The following is a 22,927-nucleotide window of genomic DNA, read 5'->3' on the forward strand; positions in this document are numbered from 1 at the left end:
CCTGCGACCCCAGGGACACCTCCCCTGCGACCCCAGGGACAGGTGGCAGTCGTGATGCAAACATGCTCAGCAGCTGCACGTGTCTCCCCACACACACCCCCTGGACGCCCCTCACCGTCCCTCGCCTTGTCCGCGCGTGTCTCCTCCGCCACCCCTGTCTGCCAGCCCCTCAGTCTCCTGACCCCCCCACTCCCCTGACACCCTCAAGGCCGGTCCCCTGCCTGACACACACCAACTCCGGGCCTCTCTCTGGCCCCTGGAACCTAGAGCTTGTTGAGAGGTCGGAGCTCGTGCAGTTGGCATGGCGCTCAATTTGATTTCTTCTGCTCGTCTGTTCCGACCTCGGAATTGGGTTCTTCTGCGGTGTCTTCTGGCTTCTACACCGGGATGGGTATCTTTGCCCACACGCACCTCCCTCAGGCCCTCTCCAAACCCCACTAGTGGACTGGGTCTCCATGCACCGCTGCCTTGATGGCCCCCACTCAGAGCTCTGCACCCTGCAGCCCTGCACCCAACCAGGAATTCCGGCACCATCAGGTGCACGAGACCCCATGAAGCAGTGGGGTCAGAGCTCCAACCAGGACTAGCCCAGACACAAGGTTCCCCTCCTGTTTACACCCCTCTTTTTGCCTGCCACCCCACGTGCATGTTCAGGCTACCCCACATCGTGGCTGTCTTCCACCAGGGAGTCAGGAGGTCTCAAGGGACTTTGTCCTGCGTTCTCCTTGCCTCCAGGACCCCTCTCCCCAAGAAGGTCACCTGAGTGAGGTAAGTGAACTATGGTGGAATATTTCTTGTGTTGTCTGTAACACCGAGTGGTGCCTGGGGTTAACACTGCACTGTGTTCAGTTAGACACCAGACCCGCTATGGAACCCCAGGTTGTGCTAGGGCATCGCTCAGACACCCGGGGGCATCTCCCTGGGTGGTCTTCTCCCCAGACAAACGCCCTGCTCTCTGCTGACATTCTGGGGGGCTGATTGCATCTCTGTTACTGGTTTTTATGCCCATCCTGTCTCATTTTCCTCCTCACCACAGACAACTCTCCCAATTTCCAAAAACATTTGGAGATTTCCTCCCCTGTCCATTTCCAGGACCCTGGCTACTTGGTTGTGTTTTAAATATGTAATTAATTTGAAAAAGTCCTTCTAGGGGCTCCTGGCTGGCTCAGTGGGTAGACCATGTGACTCTTGATCTTGGGGTTGTAAGTTTGAGTCCCACGTTGGGTGTAGAGATTACTTAAAAGTAAAGTCTTTAAAAAAAAAAAATCCTTCTAGATTCCTCTCCAGTAGGCTACCCGGGTCCATACTCTACCCTCTAGCCCTGATCAGCCCACACCATTTATGAGCCTTTGATCGTTTTTATCCTTTCTGAAGGACGGACAGACCGGTCCCTTGCTTCTTGGCTTTCAAAATATTTTCATATACATTTTAGAATACTTGAGAATTTCTTACATATTATTCTTTTATGTGATTTTTGGGCAAAACTTCAGCAAGTCCCCACCCACCCACCTCAAGAAAGCCTAGTTAGCATTCTGATCAGAATTGTTCAGAGTTTACAAATGAATTTGGAAGAATCTGCTTCTCATTAGACTTTTTCATTCATGGGCATGTTATATCTCCCTGTATTGTCAAATATTTAATGCCCCCCCATAAAAGTTTACCACTTTATGCAGAATGACCTTGAAGATTATTTGCAGATTTGTACATAGAGCCTTAAACCTCTTTTTCCCCCTTAATTGTTACTGGTGAATAGATCTCTCTCTCTCTCTTTAAGTAATCTTGGGGTGCCTGGGTGGCAGGGTCAGTTAAGCGTCCAACTCTTGGTTTCAGCTCAGGTCGTGATCTCAGGGTCGTGAGATCGAATCCTGCGTCGGGCTCCGTGCTCAGTGTGGAGTCTGCTTGAGTTTCTCTTCCTCTCCCTTCAAGCCCCTCCCCTCCTCTCTCTTTCTCTCCTTCTCTGAAATAAATAAATCTTAACAAACAAACAAACAAACAAATGTAATCTCTATGCCCCACATGGGGCTTGAATTCACAATCCTGAGATCAAGAGTCCCCTGCTCTACTGACTGAACCAGCCAGGCGCCCCTTCTGAGATGTGATTATGTTATTTTCTTTGGCTAATCTAAAAAAATGACAACTCTTTAATTTTGTCCTACTGACTCATAAGCATGTTTTAAATTTTATTGTTACATAGTATATGTTTTATAAAGTCAAATTTTTATCATCTTTGATAAGTATGCATTTTATAAAGACTCCTTTTTCCTCTCATTTTGTGGATGTAGTTTCTGAAATGCTACCTCCCTACACCCCCTGCCCCATTCTGTCAGTCCAGTAAAGGACAGTTTCTTCACTAGATTCTGATTCGCGGGGAAGGGTTTCTATATCCTCTGATGATTTTGTTTAATTCTATTTGTTCTGCGGGACCCTAATGCTTTCCCTCTGCTGCTTTTTCCCCCTCCCAGATTCAATCTCTGAAGAACTGGTCTTCCTTCCATTGGACCCTGCTTCTCCCCCAGATGCGCTGAATCCTGAGAAAACCATCTGGATGCACGCTGATGTATAAGTCCCTTCCTGTACTCCAGGTACTGAACAGCTGGGGCACTTTGCATTTTCACAATTAGGGTGGACCTTTTCTTTTATCTCCTCCGTGCATTTTTTTCCTGGACCAAAGGCTCAGAAGGGAACGTTTGGGGATTCAGATGTGTTCTTTTTTCTTCTTCTTACCTGTAATTTGAAGTTTGGCCATTCTCTGCCTTCTAATTAACCTGAGAACATGATTTTTTTTTCCTTTTCTGGATCTATCTCCAGCATATTAAAACTGCATTGGAGACATGCAAATGTTGTCCAGGTATTATCGGCATCCCATAACTTGCTCATTGAAATAGCAAGGGAAACACTGAGGAAAAAAAGCTATTAGAAGCGACCAGACTGGGACGCCTGGGTGGCGCAGTCGGTTAAGCATCCACCTTCGGCTCGGGTCATGATCCCAGGGTCCTGGGATCCAGTCCAGCATCAGGCTCCTTGCTTGACAGGGAACCTGCTTCTCCCTCTGCCTGCTGCTCCCCCTGCTTGTGCTTGCTCGCTCTCCGACAAATAAATAAAATCGGTAAGAAATAAAAGGGGGAGCAGACTTTTCATAGAACACGGTGTGGTACTGGTGCGTACAGAGGAAGACAGGCTGTGGAATAGAAACATGCAAGGATATTTAGTTGTAGGATAAAAGCCTCATCTGAAATCACAGAAGCAAATGTGGCCTTGTGTCTTTTTTTTTATAATTATGAAAAATGTTTTTCCTTGTAATGAGAACTTTTAGGATTTATTCTCTTAGCAATTTTCAAATATACCATGCAGCATTGTAAATTATAGTCACCAGGCGCCTGGGTGGCTCAGTCGTTAAGCGTCTGCCTTTGGCTCAGGTCATGATCCCAGGGTCCTGGGATCGAGCCCTGCATCGGGCTCCCTGCTCCGCGGGAAGCCTGCTCCTCCCTTGCCCGCTCCCCTGCTTGTGTTCCTGCTCTCTGTGTCTGTCAAATAAATAAAATCTTAAATAAAATAAAATGAAATAAAAATAAAATAAAAAGTAAAAACAGATAGTGATTTTAAAAAAATAAAATAAAATAAATTATAGTCACCATGCTGTACGTTACATCCCAGGACTTGCTTTTTTTTTTTTTTTAAGATTTTATTTATTTTTTTTAAGATTTTATTTTTTTTAAAGATTTTATTTATTTATTTGAGAGAGAGAGAGAGAATGAGAGATAGAGAGCACGAGAGGGAAGAAGGTCAGAGGGAGAAGCAGACCCCCGCCGAGCAGGGAGCCCGATGCGGGACTCGATCCCGGGACTCCAGGATCATGACCTGAGCCGAAGGCAGTCGCTTAACCAACTGAGCCACCCAGGCGCCCTATTTATTTATTTATTTTAGAGAGAACAGGCAGGGCGAGGAGCAGAGAGAGAAGGACAAGCAGGCTCCTCGTTGAGCGCAGAGCCTGACATGGGGCTCGATCTCACAACCCTGAGATCATGATCTGAGCCGAAATCAAGAGTCTTAGACGCTCAACTGACTGAGCCACCCAGGCGCCCCAGGACTTACTTGTTTTATGGCTAAAAGTTTGTACCTTTTGACCATCTTCATCCAGTTCCTCCCCCACCGACCCCCTACTGCTTCTGTTAACCACTATTCTGTTTGTATCTAGGCATTCAGGGTTTTTTTTAGATGCCACAGATAAGTAAAGTCATAGGCTATCCATCTTTGTTTGACTTCTTCCAGTTGGCATAAGTCCCTCAAGGTCTATCAATGTTGTTGCAAATGGCAGAATTTCCTTTTTTATAGCTGAATAACATACCGTTATGGGTATAGACCACATTTTCTTTTTTTTTTTTTTAAGACAGAGAGAGACAGCGAGAGAGGGAACACAAGCAGGGGGAGTGGCAGAGGGAGAAGCAGGCTTCCCGCGGAGCAGGGAGCCCGATGCGGGGCTCGATCCCAGGAGCCCAGGATCATGACCTGAGCCGAAGGCAGACGCTTAATGACTAAGCCACCCAGGCGCCCCAGGACCACATTTTCTTTATCCATTTGTCCCTCAGTGGTCACATAGGTTGTTTCTGTGTCTCAGCTAATGTAAATAATGCTGCAGTGAACATGGGTGTGCAGATACTCTATGAGATAGTGTTTTCCTTTCATTCAGATATATTCCCAGAAGTAGAATTGCTGGACCGTTGGGTAGTTCTATTTTTAATTTTTTCAGGAAACTCCATACTGCTTTTCACAATGGCTGCACAGGTTTGCATTCCCACCGACAGTGCACGAGGGTTCCTTTTTATCCACCTTCTCACCAACAGTCCCTATTTCTTGTCTGATAACCACCATTCACGCTAACAGGTGTGAGGTGCTATCTTGCTGTGGTTTCTTGATTTGTATTTCCCTGATGATGAGTGATGTTGAGCACCTTTTCATGGACCTCTTGGCCAACTGTGTGTTTTCTTAGGGAAAATATCTATTCAGATTCACTTCCCATTTTTTAATTAGACTGGGTTTTATTTCTTCTTTTTTTCTTTTTCTCTTTCTTTTTAGCTCTTCTCGCTATTGATCTATATGAGTTCTCCGTATGCTTTAGAAATATTTGCTGCATTTGGTACATTGCCTTCTCATTTTGTTGTTGGCTCCCTTTGCTGTGAGCAGCTTTCCAATTTGATGTAGTTTTGTTTGTTTTTGCTTTTGTTGCCTTTGCTCTTGGTGTCAAATCCAGTAAAATTCTTGGCAAGACGATGTCAAGGCGCTGACCCCCTGCTTTCATCTAGGAGTTTTATGGTTTCAGGTCATTAATCCAGGCTGAGTTCATTTTTGTAGATGGTGTAAAATAGCGGTCCAATTTCATTCTTTTGCATGTGGCTGTAAGTTTTCCCAACACCCAGATGTGAGCTTTTAAACAAATGATGCTAGGGGGCGCCTGGGTGGCTCAGATGGTTAAGCGTCTGCCTTCGGCTCAGGTCATGATCCCGGGGTCCTGGGATCGAGCCCCGCATCGGGCTCCTGGCTCAGCGAGGAGCCTGCTTCTCCCTCTCCCTCTGCCTCTCTCCCTGCTCATGCTCTCTCTCTCTCTGTATCTCTGTGCCTCAGATGAATACATAAAATCTTTAAAAAAAAATTAAAAAAAATAAACAAATGATGCTAGGACGTCTGGTTAGCCATTTGAAAAAATAGAATTAGGCCATTGCTTTACACCCCACACAAGATATAAATTCCAAGTAGATCAGGGATCTAAATGTAAAAAGAGAAAACCGCAAACACGGAAGAAGAAAACACGGGTGAATTCCTGTATTTACTGCAGGTAGGCTCAAGTTTTCTAAGTATGACTCGAAATCAACAGGCCATAAAAATTGAATTAAACAGGAAGGAAACTGTGTGACACAAATTATAACATGGATGAACCTTGAAGAAAGGCCCAGCGAAATAAGCCATTCACAAAAGAACAAGGAGCGTATGATTCCACTTGAGTGAGGTTCCTAGAGTCATCATTCATGGAGACGAAGTAGAATGGTGGGCGCCAGGCGGCCCCGGGGGGTTGGGGGAAGGGAAATAGGGGGTTGCTATTTAATGCATAGTTTCAGTTTTGCAAGATGAAAAGAGGTCTGGAAGTGAGCTGCATAACAATGTGAAGTATTTAACACACTGAACCGTACACTTAAAAATGGTTAAGATGGGGGGCACCCGGCTGGCTCAGTCCGTAGAGTGCCCAACTCCCGATCTTGGGGTCGTGAGTTTGAGCCCCACTTCGGGTGTAAAGATGACTTTAAAAGCTTTGGGCATGGGAGCATAGCCAAAGGAAAACACGGATGAGAGAAGAAAAGGTGGAGAAATCCCCTGGAAATTCTGGTGTGACCTAAAAACTTAATTTTTAAAAATTTTTATTTATTTGAGAGAGAACAAGAGGGGCAGAGGGGGGCCACCTGGGTGGCTCAGATGGTTAAGCGTCTGCCTTCAGCTCAGGTCATGATCCCGGGGTCCTGGGATCGAGTCCCGCATCGGGCTCCCTGCTCCTTGGGAGCCTGCTTCTCCCTCTGCCTCTCTCTCTCTCTCTCTCTCTGTCTCTCATGAATAAATAAATAAAATTAAAAAAAAAAAAAGAGGGGCAGAGGGGGAGGGAGAAGCAGGCTCCCCGCTGAGCAGGGAGCCTGATGCAGGACTCAATCCCAGGACCCTGGGATCGTGACCTGAGAGGAGGGCAGACAACCAACTGAGCCACCCAGGTGCCCCTAAAGCCGTAACTTTTGAAATCTACGGGCTTAACCATCCTGGCAGCTCTTTGGAATTTCCAGCTTGCTACTGTGCTATAGGGATCAATAGCCTTATGGAGCAGAGAGGCTCAGACTGGACCAGCTAGGGGGACTCTGGCTCTAGCTAGCGCTCAGGCTGGGAGAGGTACGGATAGAGGCAAGTGAACATGTTGGAGCTCTCCTCCTCTCCCAGACACCCATAAGCTTCTATCACCTGGCTTTATGTCATAAGGGGCAGAGGACAAGGCAGGCACTGTGGCCAACAGCCTGTCCAGCTCAGAGTCACACTGGTGAGAAGCCCAGGCTGGGTCTCCAGCACCTGCCGCTGGGGGATGGGAAAGTCTGGGGAGAATGGACCCGCTGTGGGCAAGGTATCTGGGTCCTGGGGCTCTGTTCCTCTTGGCCGCAGGGGCAGGGCCTGGAAGCCCTGCTTCTTGCTCTTTCTCGACACTCTTTCTCCATTGAACTTGGCGGTTCTTAAACCAGACCTGTGGAGTGAAGAGGGGAGATCAGGGGTTCAGGGGCTCAGTGGGGTGGTGAATCCAGAAAGTGAAAAGGACGCAGGATGGTGACCGTTCATCATCTTGGGAACCAGGCTTCCTTGGGGAGGCCAGGGGGGCTTCTGCCCACTGTACCCGAGGCAGGGTAGGAACTGTTTCTCAGCCATGGATGGAGAAAGATGACAGAAGGGGATGAGGCAGGGCTTGGACCCCAGAGCAGGAGTAGGGGGTACTGCCGAATGCCAGGAGCTCTCTGCGGGACAGGGGTCAGAGTTTCATAGGACAGAATGGAGTATGGAGTCTGGCTGAGGAGGTCCTCGAGAAGTATCTTGGGTAGACTCTCTGCCCTCAGTATGACTCTAGCTGGAGACCTCTGTCCTGGTTGCTTAGTCACCTCACCGAGCAAGTCCCAGGGACAAGCTTCAGCAAACAGTGGCATGTCTGACTCTAAAGGATGGCCCTTCTCGTCTTTGGGGTTTTTTGTAAGGCACAATGTAGGACAAGTGCTCCACACGTAGGAGAATTCCATCTTGACAACCCTGGGGAAGCTGCCGTGCCATTTTGTGCCTCAGTTTATCTCCTGTGTAAAGTAGGTCTGTATTTCTAGCACAAGAGTCAGGTTATTGATCCTTGCTCCATAAAGGAGGATTAGTCATGATTATTTGGTCATGGGGCAAAGGGAAGGGAGGGCGAGCAAACATGAAGGAGAAGGGTCTGGGGTGCACGGGACAGGCCTGGCACACCCCCCAGGGGGTCCGACCTGCACTACAGTGTATTGTAAGTTGATTTTTTATGCCAGCGACCCCTGGGTGACATAATCTGGAAACTGAGACTAAACAAGGCTTCCAGCTCTGCCTTTTGATGGGAGATGAACAAGGTACGTTCTTGGCTTCTCTTCAGTTGGGCTGAGGAGAGAGGGACACTTGGTTAGCCCAAACCCGCCATCTCTCCGTGCAGCATGAGCACAGACTCCAGAACTCAGTCTGGCCCCTTATCATCCCAGCTCTTTGCCCTAGCACGTTGTTTTCCACCCAGCTCTGACTTGTCCTATGTAGAAAATCTGTTCTAAACAAGAAAAGACCAGTTTCTTGAGCATTGTATATACTTTCTCTTTCCCCTTTTTTGACTCAAGGAAACCATGTGCCTCTGGGTGTCACTCTCTCCCCGTTTAATCTGGGCTGGCAACCGTCCCATTGGGATTGGGATCCCAACCAGTCTCCTGGATCTTTGGGTGCCTCTTAGAAGGAAGTGAGATTTGGTAATCGGAGGAAGGGCTCTTTCTTTCTAAGAGAATGTATGTTTACCAAATTTGGCCAAATAAACAGTATGGGCTCTGAGGCTTTCTTTACCTCAAAAGAGAAATAATCACAATTCCACCCAAAATATTACATGGGGGGATAAAATGGGTAAGATCTCCTAATTTTTTTTTAATTTTATTTTTTTTTAAAGATTTTATTTATTTATTTGACAGAGAGAGAGAGATAGTGAGAGAGGGAACACAGGCAGGGGGAGTGGGAGAGGGAGAAGCAAGCTTCCCGCTGAGCAGGGAGCCCGATGCGGGGCTCGATCCCAGGACCCGGGGATCATGACCTGAGCCGAAGGCAGACGCTTAACGACTGAGCCACCCAGGCGCCCTAAGATCTCCTAATTTTTAAGGGAAGACCACCCCATGATATAATAAGCTATTCCAGATGGAAAAAAAAAAAAAAAAGTGATAGCTTCCCAACCAACATTGGGAACCCATCACCTTCAAGTGGTGTGCTCGAGCCAACTCATACTGACTTGCAAGTATTAAATTTTCACGTGTTTTGCAAACCTCGGTGCATCAGCAGCTTGAAATCCACCGTTTTTGGAGTGTTTGCGTCACTGTAATTGCCAAACAATACAAATTTCAGGCCCCTTACCCTTCTGCTTGGTTAGTAGGGAGTTTTTCCTCAGTCCTGCTGCTGTCCTCATAGGTTCCTTAGGTGAGAATACAAGGATGTAAATCCAAGTGCCCTGCATTTCTCCAGATCCCCCCTTGCCCCCTCTGAAAGGCCATCCCCTGGCATCCACCCTCCATCCACTCAATAAAGCTTCCAGAGCCCTGGCTCCATGAAGAACACTGGGGTACAGTAGAGCCCCGGCCATTGGCCACCTTCGTAGCCCCCCAGTACAGTAGGGAACAGTAAACACATGTATAAGTGAGAGAGGCGAGCTTGGCTGGATTTCCTCACAGCCCTGGCACAAGATGAGATGTTTTTAGGGGACTAATTCTGGAGACATGTTTGGTCGCTACAACTGAGTGGGGAGGAGGGTGTAGAAGTCAGAGCCAGGGATGCTACTAAGGATGCAGAGGACCGCCCCCTGCAACAGGAAATCATTCAACGCCCCCTGTCAGTAGTGCCTGGGTGCAAAACCCTCATCTAATCCCGATATTTTGGCTAATATTTAATTTTGAAGTATATCAAAAGTATATCTGGGGGGCGCCTGGGTGGCTCAATCAGTTGGGCGTCTGCCTTCAGCTTGGGTCATGGTCTCAGGGTCCTGGGATCCAGCCCAGCGTCAGGTTCCCTGCTCAGCAGGGAGTCTGCTTCTCCCTCTGCCCCTCCCCCCACTCACACGCACGAGTGCTCTCTGTCTCTCTCTAATAGATGGATAGAATCTTTAAAAAATATATATATATATATCTTAGGGTGCCTGGGTGGCTCAGTGCATTAAGCGTCTGCCCTCAGCTCAGGTCATGATCCTGAGGTCCTGGGATTGAGCCCCACATCGGACTTCTTGCTCAACAAGGAGGCTGCTTCTCCCCCTGCTCCTGCTCTCTCTCTCTGTCAAATAAAATAAAATCTTTAAAAAAAAAACAAAATATTTCTGAATCTATTGGAAATCACGCGTTACTGTTAGCAATTACCCTGTTCTGTCATTAATCACATACATAGATTTTATAATGCAAAACCAGTTCTGGGCTGCTAATGTGCCCCTTGTCAGCGGTCATTAGGTTGATGTTAAATTTTAACCTTTGTTAATCACTGGCCTGAACCAAAATTTTACTGAATTTACTTTGCATCCTGCATTCAGAAATGTGTCTGTGTATAATTTTCTTTTTCATAGTATTTTTTTAAAAGATTTTATTTATTAGAGAGTATGAATGGGGGAAGGGGCAGAGGGAGAGAGAGAAGCAGACTCTCTGCTGAGTAGGGAGTCCTATACAGGACTCCATCCCAGGACCCTGAGATTGTGACCTGAGCAGAAGGAAGACGCCAACCCCGGCACCCCCATAGTACATTTTTAAATTTGTTGTCCAGATGACCCCAGGCTCATGAGGTTTTGACTGATTTTTCTTTTTTCTTTTTCTTTTTTTTTTTTTTGAGTTAGTGATACTATCTAGCCATCGAGATCCAAGTTCAGTTAGTTAAGAACTTGAAGGACCGACAGCCTACTGCCCATTGGCCAAAGTTGACCTTGGCCGTTTGTTTACGTTCTGTAAATAGTCTGGTCTTTATTTTTTTAAAGAAAATTTTCTGGTTTTTTGTTTGTTTTTTTAAGATTTTATTTATTTACTTGACAGAGAGAGAGAGAGACAGAGAGCACACAAGTAGGGGTGCGGCAAGCAGAGGGAGAGAGAGAAGCAGGCTTCCAGCTGAGCAGGGAGCCGGATGCAGGGCTCTATCCCAGGACCCCGGGATCATGACCTGAGCCGAAGGCAGATGCTTAATCAGCTGAGCCACCCAGGCGCCCCATAGTCTGGTCTTTAAAACGGAAAATACTACCTGCCCCCTTATAGAAAAAGCTCTCATTGACCCCTGGTCATTATAGACCAGTCAATGTGGTCATTGGTATTTTTCCTCTTTTTTTTTTTGTGGTCATTAATATTTTTCTAGAAAATTGTCTGATTTTTCTATTTTTTGCACTTATTAGCCAAAATATATTTCTACCTTTTTATTTCTGATAATGTTTTTTGGTGACTTTTTCTATGTTCTTGTTCAGTATCTGTAGATGTTTATTTTGTCTTTTTTTTTTCTTTTTAGTGCAAGCATTCTCACATTTAATAACACCTTTAAAATAAGCATCACTACATTTTAAAAGTCTCCAAAATGGTAATATAAATTTAAAAATACAGACTTAAATTTAACCTTAGCTATGGTATCAGAAATGTTAAGCACAGTGAATCATTGCCTGTGAGTCGTTAAAATGTCTTTAAACAGGATGACAACATCTTACCAGCACATTAGAAACCACGTGGCCGTGATTCTCAGACTTGCATGATCTACACTTGATACCGTGTTGGCCACTGCATTCTTCAGTGAGTGGTAAATTAACGCTATGATTTCCAGAATTAAGTTCCCAAGTCTTACCTTTCAATAGATCTTAACTTCTTTTCACACTTAGTGTTGAACACATGGCTCTTCTCAAATGAATGAGGCAAAGTGGATCTGTTTTAGAGATCCGTTTAGAGAGTCCACAGGCTCACTGGACTGAAGCAATCTCTGGCAGGTGACCTTGTACGACTAAGGGATCTCTGTTTCAGAGGCTGTGAGAACCTCTATAAGGCAATGACAGTTTCTCTCCAGGTCCCTTTGATACTACTTTTGATCTGGCCCGGTTAAGCTATTGTTTGTTTTCCTCTTTTTTTTTTTTTTTTAAACGTAAGCTCTACACCCAACATGGGGCTTGAACTCAACCCCAAGATCAAGATTTGCATGCTAAAAAAAAAAAAAAAAAAAAGAGTTGCATGCTCTAGCAACTCAACCAGCCAGTTTTTTCCTTAAGGCATCCTCACACGCCTTTTAGTAAAATCTTCAGAGCAGACTGGTACTTTATTATGAAGTCTGAAGAGTTTGGGGTCACTGGCTATTTCAGATAGAAACACCTAGGCAGCTTCCAAAGGCCCCTGATTTCCTGTTGTACGTACAGATCCCTAGAGTGCCCTCTGAAGCATTTTGGGGTCTGCTGGATCCCGAAGGGTTGCAAATGCCACCTGCTGGTTCTTCTGCATACCTTCACTGCCGGCTTCAGTTGGGTTTAGATGATCTCTCTGTGAGTGACAGTGGCCCTCGTCTTAACACAACGGAAGGTTGAACTGTTCATAAAGATCCCCATGGACACGACCATCTGAAGTGAAGGGTATACAGTACATGAAATAGCAGAGATTGTAATTTTGGTCAAAATAGGTGATTGTCCTTCATCCCATACGTGTCATCAGAGTATGGCTCCATTTAGGTAATCTGAATATATTCCTCGTTGGGGTCTAATCTGCACTTGTCTGCAGGGTTAGAACCCTTGATCACTTCAGCCACATGCTGTCCATACCTTTCTCCACAAAATCCCTCCAAACTGTGAGAGAGAGAGATCTCTCTGCAAGTTGGGTTACTGCGGGCTCCTTGTAAACGTACTCCTTTCCATCCACATCCCAAACCCAGCGCCATAGAAACCAACACAAAAGCAGGTATTCGCTGTAGTATTCTTTTAATTTCTGTTCCTACTTTTATCACTTCCTACTTTTTTTTTTTTTTAAACGTAAGCTCTACATTTGACTAATCACTAAATCCCATGTCTTTACGTTTATAAAGGCTCTGGCTGAACCTGACAAGCTCTAAAGCATAATTACTTTGCTCTCACTTGGTCCTGCATTCCTCATTTTCTTCAGTTTCCAGATGAATGGGGGTGACCATCTTTAGGAGTCCGCTTCTGGTTTTTTTATTGCATTGCAGCTTTGTGTGTGTGTGTGTGTGTGGTTAAAATATACATTACATTTACCATTTTTAACTGTACAGTTCAGTGCCACTAAGGGCATTCACACTGCTGTATGACCGTCTCTGGAACTTTTTCATCATCCCAGACTGAAACTCTGAACCCATTAATAAAATAGTAACTTTGCATTCCCCCATCCCCTGGCAACCACCATGCTACTTCCTGTCTCTACGAATTTGGCTCATCTAGATACTTTGTATAAGTGACCTTGTGCAATATTTGTACTTTGGAGATCAGCTTATTTCACCCAGCAGTGTTTCCCATAACATCGGAGTCTGTCCACGTCCACGTTGTAGCATGTATCAGCGTTTCCTACCTTTTTAAGGCTGGATAGTATTCTATTCTATTCTGTTCTATTCTATTCTATGCTATGTATATATCACATTCTGTTTATCCCTTCATGCCATTGATATGTGGATCGTCTCCACCTTTTGGCTATGGTGTTACATTTTTGTTACATGCATCGTTTCAGAAAATATGGTCCCTTTGATCAGTTGCATGATGTGTTGAGGCTTCTTTAGTATGTTTCTTCTTTAGTGAAGATGGAATGCGTGCTGGGAGAGTTTATGAATTCTGTATTCACAATCCATACCAAACGGTTACTTCCGGTGTAACCAAATCATATTCGAACAGCCACCTACAGAACAATAGGCACTTGGAAGGGGTAAAGCTTGGGGCTTAGACAGGAGTCTCAAGGGAAACTTTTTTTTATTTTTCTTCATGTTTGAAGTCCCCCCATCCCCGTTAAGACTATTGATTATAGGGCGCCTGGGTGGCTCAGTTGGTTAAGTGACTGCCTTCGGCTCAGGTCATGATCCTAGAGTCCCAGGATCGAGACCCGCATCGGGCTCCCTGCTCAGCGGGAAGCCTGCTTCTCCCTCTGACCCTCCCCCCTCTCGTGTTCTCTCTCTCAAATAAATAAATAAAATCTAAAAAAAAAAAAAGCATCAGGCAAATCCGACTGAGGGATTTTATACAAAGTTACTGACCACTACCCCTCCAAAGTGTCAAGGTCACCGCGGACAAGAAAGGACTGAGGAAAAGTCAGAGGAAGAGGAAGGGGATAGGAGAACTAAATGCTAAGTGAGATCCTGGATTTGATCCCCCGACATTGTTGGAAAAACTGGTGAAATTCAGAGAAAGTCTGTAGCTCAGTTAATAGTAGTGATCCAGTGTTAACTTCCTAGTTTGATAATTGTACTATGATTATAAAAGATCATGGGGCGCCTGGCTGGCTCAGTCGGTGGGGTGTGTGACTGTTGATGTCGGGGTTGTGAGTTTGAGCCCCACGTTGGGTGTAGAGATGACTTAAAAATAGAATCTTAAAAAAATTTAAAAAAAGGTTATAACATCAGGAGACGCTGGAAGAGTCTACAGTAAGTCTTGTACTATTTTTTTTAAAGATTTTATTTATTTATTCATGAGAGAGAGAGAGAAGCAGAGGGAGAAGCAGGCCCCCAAGGAGCAGGGAGCCCGATGAGGGACTCGATCCCAGGACCCCGGGGTCATGACCTGAGCCAAAGGCAGATGCTTAAGCATCTGTAGGTGCCCAAGTCTTGTACTATTTTTGTAACGGTTGTATAATCAAATTCTCAAACTAAAAATGTTTTTTAAAGGGAGCCAACTTAAGTACAAATTTTATCATGCTCTACATCTTGTTCAGCAACTAATATTCTTCTTAAAAATAAGTCTGGAGCATTGGTCTATGGCCAGACTTTAAGAGCCACATATACGGGGCGCCTGGGTGGCTCAGTCGTTAAGCGTCTGCCTTCGGCTCAGGTCATGATCCCAGGGTCCTGGGATCGAGCCCCGCATTGGGCTCCCTGCTCGGCCGGGAGGCCTGCTTCTCCCTCTCCCACTCCCCCTGCTTGTGTTCCCTCTCTCGCTGTCTCTCTCTGTCAAATAAATAAATAAAATCTTAAAAAAAAAAAAAGAGCCATATATACTCCACAATAGAAATGTACCATAATGGGAGCGCCTGGGTGGCTCAGTCGTTAAGCATCTGCCTTCAGCTCAGGTCATGGTCCCAGGGTCCTGGGATTGAGCCCGGCATCAGGTTCCCTGCTCAGCGGGAAGCCTGCTCTCCCTCTCCCACTCCCCCTGCTTGTGTTCCCTCTCTCACTGTGTCTCTCTCTGTCAAATAAATAAAATCTAAAAAAAAAAAAAAAAAAGAAAAATGTACCATGATGTAAGTTACCAGAACTCTACACATGGACATTTAGATTGTTTCCATGATTCCGCTTACATGGATCCTGGCATGAACTTAAATGTGTGTGCCTCTTTGTAAATATGAGCATGTATTTTTCAAAAGTAGATTGCTAAGAATTTGGGGGTGATTAAAAATAGAAGACCTGCCCTTCCACATTGTCAGTGGGCATGTGGAACGGTGCACCCATTACGGAAAAAAATATGAAAGTTCCTCAGAAATTAAAAGAAGGGGCGCCTGGGTGGCTCAGTCATTAAGCGTCTGCCTTTGGCTCAGGTCATGGTCCCAGAGTCCTGGGATCGAGCCCCGCATCGGGCTCCCTGTTCAGCCAAGAGCCTGCTTCTCCCTCTCCCACTCCCCCTGCTTGTGTTCCCTCTCTCGCTGTGTCTCTCTGACAAATAAATAAATAAAATCTTTAAAAAGAAAAAAAAGAAATTAAAAGAAAATCTTGTCACGTGGGAAAACATGGATGAAACTTGAGGACATTATGCTAGGCGAAATGAACCAATCACAAAAGGGAAATATGGTGTGAATCCACTCATGAAGCATCCAAAGTCGTCAAAATCATGGAAACAGAAAGTAGAGAAGTGGTTGCTAAGGGCTGGGGGAGGGGAGGAGTTAGAGTGTAATGGGAATAGAGTCAGTTTTAGGAGATCTATCTAGTTTCTGGAGATCTGCACAACCATGTGATGAACCTAACACTAATGAGCTGTATATTTAAAAATGGCTAAGAGGGCAATTTAAAATTAGGTGTTTTTCACCACATTAAAAACAAAACAAACAGGGGCGCCTGGGTGGCTCAGGCAGTTAAGCATCTGCCTTCAGCTCAGGTCATGGTCCCAGGGCCCTGGGATCGAGCCCCACATCAGGCTCCCTGCTTGGCGGGAAGCCACTTCTCCCTCTGTCTGCCACTCCCCCTGCTCATGCTTGCTCTCTCTCTGTGTCAAATAAATAAAATCTTGAAAAAGAAAAAAAAAGAAAGAAAACCACAAAGCCAGACCCTGGACCTTGACCGTGATGGTTGAAGTTCCATTTCTGGAATGGACCAGAACATGAAGGTCAACTTATTTTAGCTTCTCCGTGGACTCCCTGGCAAAGTGGAAGCAAATGTTAAACCTCACAGGGTTCTTGTGAGGATTAAATAAGTTGACATAATAAGAATAAGAATAGTGCCCTGTGCATTTCGAAGCTATGTAAGCAATGGGTGTATGGTTCCTGGGAGAAAAGATAAGAACGTCTATATTTCAAGGGGATGAAGATGAAGAGATAAGCAAAGACAAAAACACCCAATGTCTTGTATACAAGGGTAAGAGTTTGTTATTGCCCTGAGCCATGGGAAAGGTTAGATAGGGTAGGAAGGTTGCTAAATCTAATTAAAAATAAAATCTCAATTATTCTGTGCCCAGATGTGCCAGGTCACACAATCTCAAGGTAATATTAAAGGATTATGATAGGGATTTTTTTTTAAAGATTTCATTTTTGGGGGCACCTCGGTGGCTCAGATGGTTAAGCATCTGCCTTCGGCTCAGGTCATGATCCCAGGGTCCTGGGATTGAGCCCCGCATCGGGCTCCTGGCTCAGTGGGGAGCCTGCTTCTCCCTCTCCCTCTGCCTCTCTCCCTGCTCATGCTCTCTTTCTGTGTGTGTGTGTGTGTCTCAAATGAATAAATAAAATCTTAAAAAAGAAAAGATTTTATTTTTTAAGTAATCTGTACACCCAACATAGGGCTTGAACTCACAACCCCCAGATCAAGAGTCGCACGCTTGACCAACTGAGCCAGCTAGGCCCCCCAAGAAAGGGTTTTTAAATTAGACTTCATCAAAATTAATGACTTCTCTTCAAAATACACTCTTTTTTATTAAAATCTTTTTTTTTTTTTGACAGAGTGAGAGAACACAAGCAGGGGGGAGTGGCAGGGAGAGGCAGAGGGAGAAGCAGGCTCCCCACTGAGCAGGGAGCCTGATGCAGGGCTTGAGCCCAGGACCCTGGGATCACGACCTGAGTCGAAGGCAGCCGCTTAACTGACTGAGCCACCCAGGCGCCCCCAAAATACACTCTTAAAAGAATGAAAAGGCAACCCCCAAAACAAAGTAGCAATGTTTGCAAATCACATTTCTGATAAAGGACTTGCATCCAGAATACAAAAAGAATTCCCATAACTCAGTAATAGGAAAGCAAATAACCCAAGATAGATATGAGCAGACACCGGATGTACAAATGGCAGATAAGCATATTTAACAAGATGGTCAACAGGATACCATTAGGGAAAAGTAAATAAAAACCACAATGAGATACCACTTAGACTCTTAGAATGGCTTAAAAAAAAGACAATACCCAGTGTTGACAGACATGCAAAGCTACTGGAGTTCTCCTACCGTGCTGTGGGGAATGCAAAATGGAACTACCTTGGTAAAGAGTTTCTCAGTTTCTTTGAAAGCTAATCATACACATAAATGACCCATCCATCCCATGCCCACATATTTTAACAAATGAAAACTTAATGTTCCCACAAAACCCTATATAAATGCTTAAAGTGGCTTTATTTATAATGGGCAAAAACTAAAAACAACCCAAATTCCCTCGACAGCTGAAAGGATTTTAAAAACCTTTGCACGTCCACACAATAAAATGTAACTCAGCAAGAAAAAGGAACCAACGTGGATGAATGCATTTTGCTGAGTGAGAGAAGCCAGGCTCTAAAGACTATGTATGATCCCATTTATGGGACATTCTGGAAAAGTCCGAACTCTAGGGGCAAAGGAGATGGGCAGTTTCCAATGGAATTGGGGTGACACTGTTCTGTATCTTTATTGTAGTGAGCACATGACTGAACTTGTAAAACTATAAAGCATAAAAGCATAAAATCACTAAAAAGAGTGATTTTACTATATGTAAATTTAACCTTAGTAATCAAAAAGCTTAAAAATATAAACATGATTTCATGGGGCACCTGGCTGGGTCAGTTGGTTAAGTGTCCGACACTTGATTTTGGCTCAGGTTGTGATCTCAGGGTCATGAGATCGAGCCCTGCATTGGGCTCTGTGCTTGGCAGGGAGTCTGCTTCTCTCTCTCTCTTTCTCTCTCTCTCTCTCCCTCTCTCACTCCCTCTGCGCCTCCCCTCACTCGTGCTCTCTCTAAAACAAATAAATCTTTAAAAAATAAACATTTTCATGCATATCATCAGACAACTGTAAAGATTCAGGAAAACCCTGGACTGGCTTAGAAAAAAAAATTTACGGATTTTGGACTTTGCTGTATTCTTTTTATTTTTAAGATTCTATTAGAGAGAGCACAAGGCGGGGGGCGTGGAGGAGGAGGAGGAGGGAGAGCAGACTCCCTGTTGAGCCTGACCCAGGGCTCGATCTCACGACCCTGAGATCACAACCTGAGCTGAAATCAAGAGTCAAGACAATTAACCGACTGAGCCACCCGGGCACCCTTGTATCTTTTTATTTTTTTAAACAATGGAAATATATTCATATGCTATTATACTAACAAAATGGGATTGGCGTCTCCTTTGTCCCCCCAGTGTGGACATTTTCTTCCAGTTCTTGTTTATCATTCACAGAAAATAGACACCTATTCTTCCTCTGATATTTGGTCCACCCCTTGGAAAGCAAGCCCTTTTCCTAAACCTACTTGCCCCCCCCATGCTCTCCACCCCCCCACCTGCTTAATCTTAGCCCAGATGTTCGTGCATCTTATCCTAACACTGCAACCCAGGGGTTCTAAATATACTGGGGGTGTCTTGGGGGCTGAATAACTCCTTGTTGTGGGGGAAACCGTCCTGTTCATTGTCCCCTGAGGCAGGGGATGGGGAAGAGGCAGGGGTGAACCCTGGTTAAGGACCCTTGGTATAGCTCCCATCTTCCTAGAATTAGAGGCAGAAAGCCCCCCTAGGGAACAGGTCCAGACTTCAACTCCTCTTCATGACTCAGCTCACCAGGTTAACCCACATACATTGCTTGGGGATTTTTCAGGCCAAGACAAGCATTCCATTGAGTGCTAGGCACCTAAGTGACAACAGGCCAGGTTAGTCATATGAGGTCTGGCAAAGCCCCAGCCACCAGCAACCTCCCAGCCCTCACGCCCTGCCAGCACCACAGGGCTCCCAGCACCTTGACCCACCTTACCCAGAGAGCTTCCCACGGCCCTGGACTCCTCCCCTCCAGCTCAAGGCGCCTGCCCCACATGCTGGCTCAGCATCCTTTAAATAGTGAGACACACCCTTTATCCTCCTCTCCTCCATTCAATCTCTGACCCTTCCCTCGACAAATCCTCTCAATGTGAAAAATGAACAGAAATCGTGGCAAAACGGAATGTGGAGATAGAAGAGGTTCTGCGTGGGCTAGGAGGAGCTCGAGGGCATCAGAGCCCGGCCGGAAGCTGGAGGAGACACATGGGCTAGAGCAAAGGGACCAGTGAGGTGACAAGCTTGAGGTGGACGCAGGCTGGCTGGCTTATAGGACGGCGCTGTCCAGGCACCCGAAATGAAGCTAGTGGGAGTGAAGAAGTGTGCTGTGTGTAGCTAACACGCTGCAGCAGGGACGGACCGCAAATACATCGCGCCAAGTCAAAGAAGCCAGGCACACGAGACTGCCTGTTGCATGATTGCGTTTCCATGAAATGTCTGGAAAAGGAAAATCTGAAGAGACAGAGTAGGTGGGTGGTTGCCAGGGGCTGAGAGTGGCAGCAGGGGTCCCAACCATAAAGGAGCTGGAGAGGGTGAAAAACTTCAGAGTGCCTCATGGCCACGGTTGCACAGCTCTGTGGAGTTCCTAAAAATCTGAATTGCACACTTCGGACGAGTGAATATGTGGGGTATGTCAAGTAGACCTTGATATAGCCATTAAAAGCAGAAAGGGATATCCTGATCTGTGAGAGAAATACAAATTAAAGTGCAATGCTATTTTGGCCAAAAAAAAATATTTTGAATATGAGTAAGTAAGTCACGTTGTTGCCATTGATGGAAGGAAATGAATACGCATAACCGACGAAGAGGGGATTTCCTTGAGTACCTTGCTCAGCCTCTGGGATCTCACCCGGGAAATACCGAGGAGTCCGGGCTCAAATCCTACTGTGTCAGCCCTCCATGCGCCTGACAAGTTTAATGCCTGGTGTGTAAAGTGGGAAGGACAGGATGTACCCCTGTGGGGCACATACTGTCTCCATACATGTTCGATACTTTTAAGTTGCTATTTCTGAAACAGTTTCAGCAGACTTGATTTTATGTTTTAACCACTTGATTGAGGCGCAGTTGGCAAACAAAAGGCCGTACAAATTCGATGAGTACAACTTGATGAGTTGTGCCACCATCTGTACCATCATGTGTCCACCCCCCACTTCCCTCCTCACTGCATCGTGCGTGTGTGTGATCACAACACTGGACAGAAGAGACACGCCCGGGGCAAGATTTTCAGTGCGCGGCACGCTGCTGGTAACCGTATCACCGTGTTGCGGTCTCTAGAACTTCTTGCCACCGAGAAGCCCTCCCGGGACCAGCATCTCCCGCCGCCCCTCGCCTGCCCCTCGCGACCCCCTTTGCACGCTCTGCTTCCACGGGTCTGCCGACCTCACTGTCCTCCTGGGAGATTCCTGACACTGCGGGATCATGTGACCTTGGCCCTTCGGCATCCAGCCCATCTCACAGCAGCGTCCTCCGGGTTCATCCTCCATCCATGCTGTTAGGACTGGTGGAGTGTCCTTGTTTTTAAGGCTGAACGACGTCCCATCCTGCTTGCTGTCACAGGAAGCGTGCTCCGTGTTTCAGTGGCACTCTGAGGCTCAGCCCTGTCCTGACAGCTTGCCCACAGCGCATTCTGTCGTTGGCTTCCCTCTCCCCGTGGCAGGAAATAAAAGTAAATTTCTCTTTGAGTCACAGACATACAATTGAGCTCCAGGAAAGAGAGCGGTCAGAGACCCAAAGAGGGGGAAAGGGGTGCTGGGGACTTCATCTCGGGACCCTCTCAGCATGGGGGGGCGTCAAGGATTTCTGGACTCAGACTGGATTCTCAATCTCAGCTTTCCCACTGAAACGCTGTGTGGACTTGAGCAGATGACCTTCGATCTCTGAGTTGCAGAAATAAACAAAGACTACCCAAAAAGGGACAGGCAAATAGGGAAACTATCAGTTATTAACTCCTCGTCATTTTGGGATGACTACTGCAGGGGTTATTGTTTGGCTTCCTGGACTGGTGCTCGAAATAGTGGTCTGACTTGTACAGAGCAGGCTGGTTTTCTGGGCTGGTCACTGCAGATCGCAGGTCAGAGCTGTGTTCTTTTTTATTTTTTTTATTTTTTTTTATTTTTTTAAAAGATTTTATTTATTTATTTGACAGAGAGAGACACAGTGAGAGAGGGAACACAAGCAGGCGGAGTGGGAGAGGGAGAAGCAGGCTTCCCGCCGAGCAGGGAGCCCGATGTGGGGCTCGATCCCAGGACCCTGGGACCATGACCTGAGCCAAAGGCAGACGCTCAACGACTGAGCCACCCAGGCGCCCTGTGTTCTTTTTTAAAGTTTTTTTTTTAAGATATTATTTATTTATTTGAGAGAGAGAGAATGAGAGACAGAGAGCATGAGAGGGAGGAGGGTCAGAGGGAGATGAAGACTCCCCGCTGAGCAGGGAGCCTGATGTGGGACTCGATCCCGGGACTCCAGGATCGTGACCTGAGCCGAAGGCAGTCGCTTAACCAACTGAGCCACCCAGGCACCCCAGAGTTGTGTTCTATAATATGGCCCGGCCACTGTCCGTTTGTATATCTGCAAAGACACTAGACATACCCTTGTTCTTACAGGTGTGATAGATAAAATTACCCACCTCTGGAGGTTGTGAACATCTGATGGGATCTTAAGAGGAGACTACATTATATTAGGACAGTGTTTCCTGCCTCGGGGCCTTTGCACTTACAGTTCCCCCTGCCTGAAGAGCTCTTTCCTCAAATGTTGCCATGGCTTATTCCTTTTCCTCAACCACATCTCAGCTCGAATAGCTCGTCTTCAGAAAGGATTCCCTAGGGGCGCCTGGGTGGCTCAGTCGTTAAGCGTCTGCCTTCGGCTCAGGTCATGATCCCAGGGTCCTGGGATCGAGCCCCGCATCGGGCTCCCTGCTTAGCGGGAAGCCTGCTTCTCCCTCTCCCACTCCCCCTGCTTGTGTTCCCTCTCTCGCTGTGTCTCTCTCTGTCAAATAAATAAAATCTTAAAAAAAAAAAAAGAATTCCCTAGTCACTCCATACAGCATGGTGCTTAAAGTTAACAACACTGCATTCTATGCCTGAAAGCTGCTAAGAGGGGAGATCTTAAACCTTCTCACCACCAAAAACAAAGGAACAACTCTATGAGGTGAAAGATGTGTTAACTAACCTTATTGTGGTAATGATATCTTAACACATAGGGGCATCGAATTATCACCTTACACCTTAAACATACACAATGTCACATCTCAGTTGTATCTCAACAAAGCTGCAGGAACACATACAGAGCTCATTTCCTTCTGAAAAGTTCCACATGCCTGTCATGGTCAGTGCCCTCACCCACCTGTAGTCCTTAGCAAATGCCGTTCTGTTATCTGTCCCCCTGGTTTTGTATAGTGGACTAAGTGGTTTTTTGTTTGTTTGTTTGTTTTTTAAGATTTCATTTATTTGTCAGAGAGCACAAGCAGAGGGAGAAGCAGGCTTCTGGCTGAACAAGGAGCCTGATGTGGGACTCAATCCCA

Source organism: Eumetopias jubatus, unplaced genomic scaffold (genome assembly GCF_037043125.1).
Source record: "Eumetopias jubatus isolate StellerSeaLion01/CBP00866 unplaced genomic scaffold, mEumJub1_p1.0 scaffold_10, whole genome shotgun sequence".
Lineage (NCBI taxonomy): Eukaryota > Metazoa > Chordata > Mammalia > Carnivora > Otariidae > Eumetopias > Eumetopias jubatus.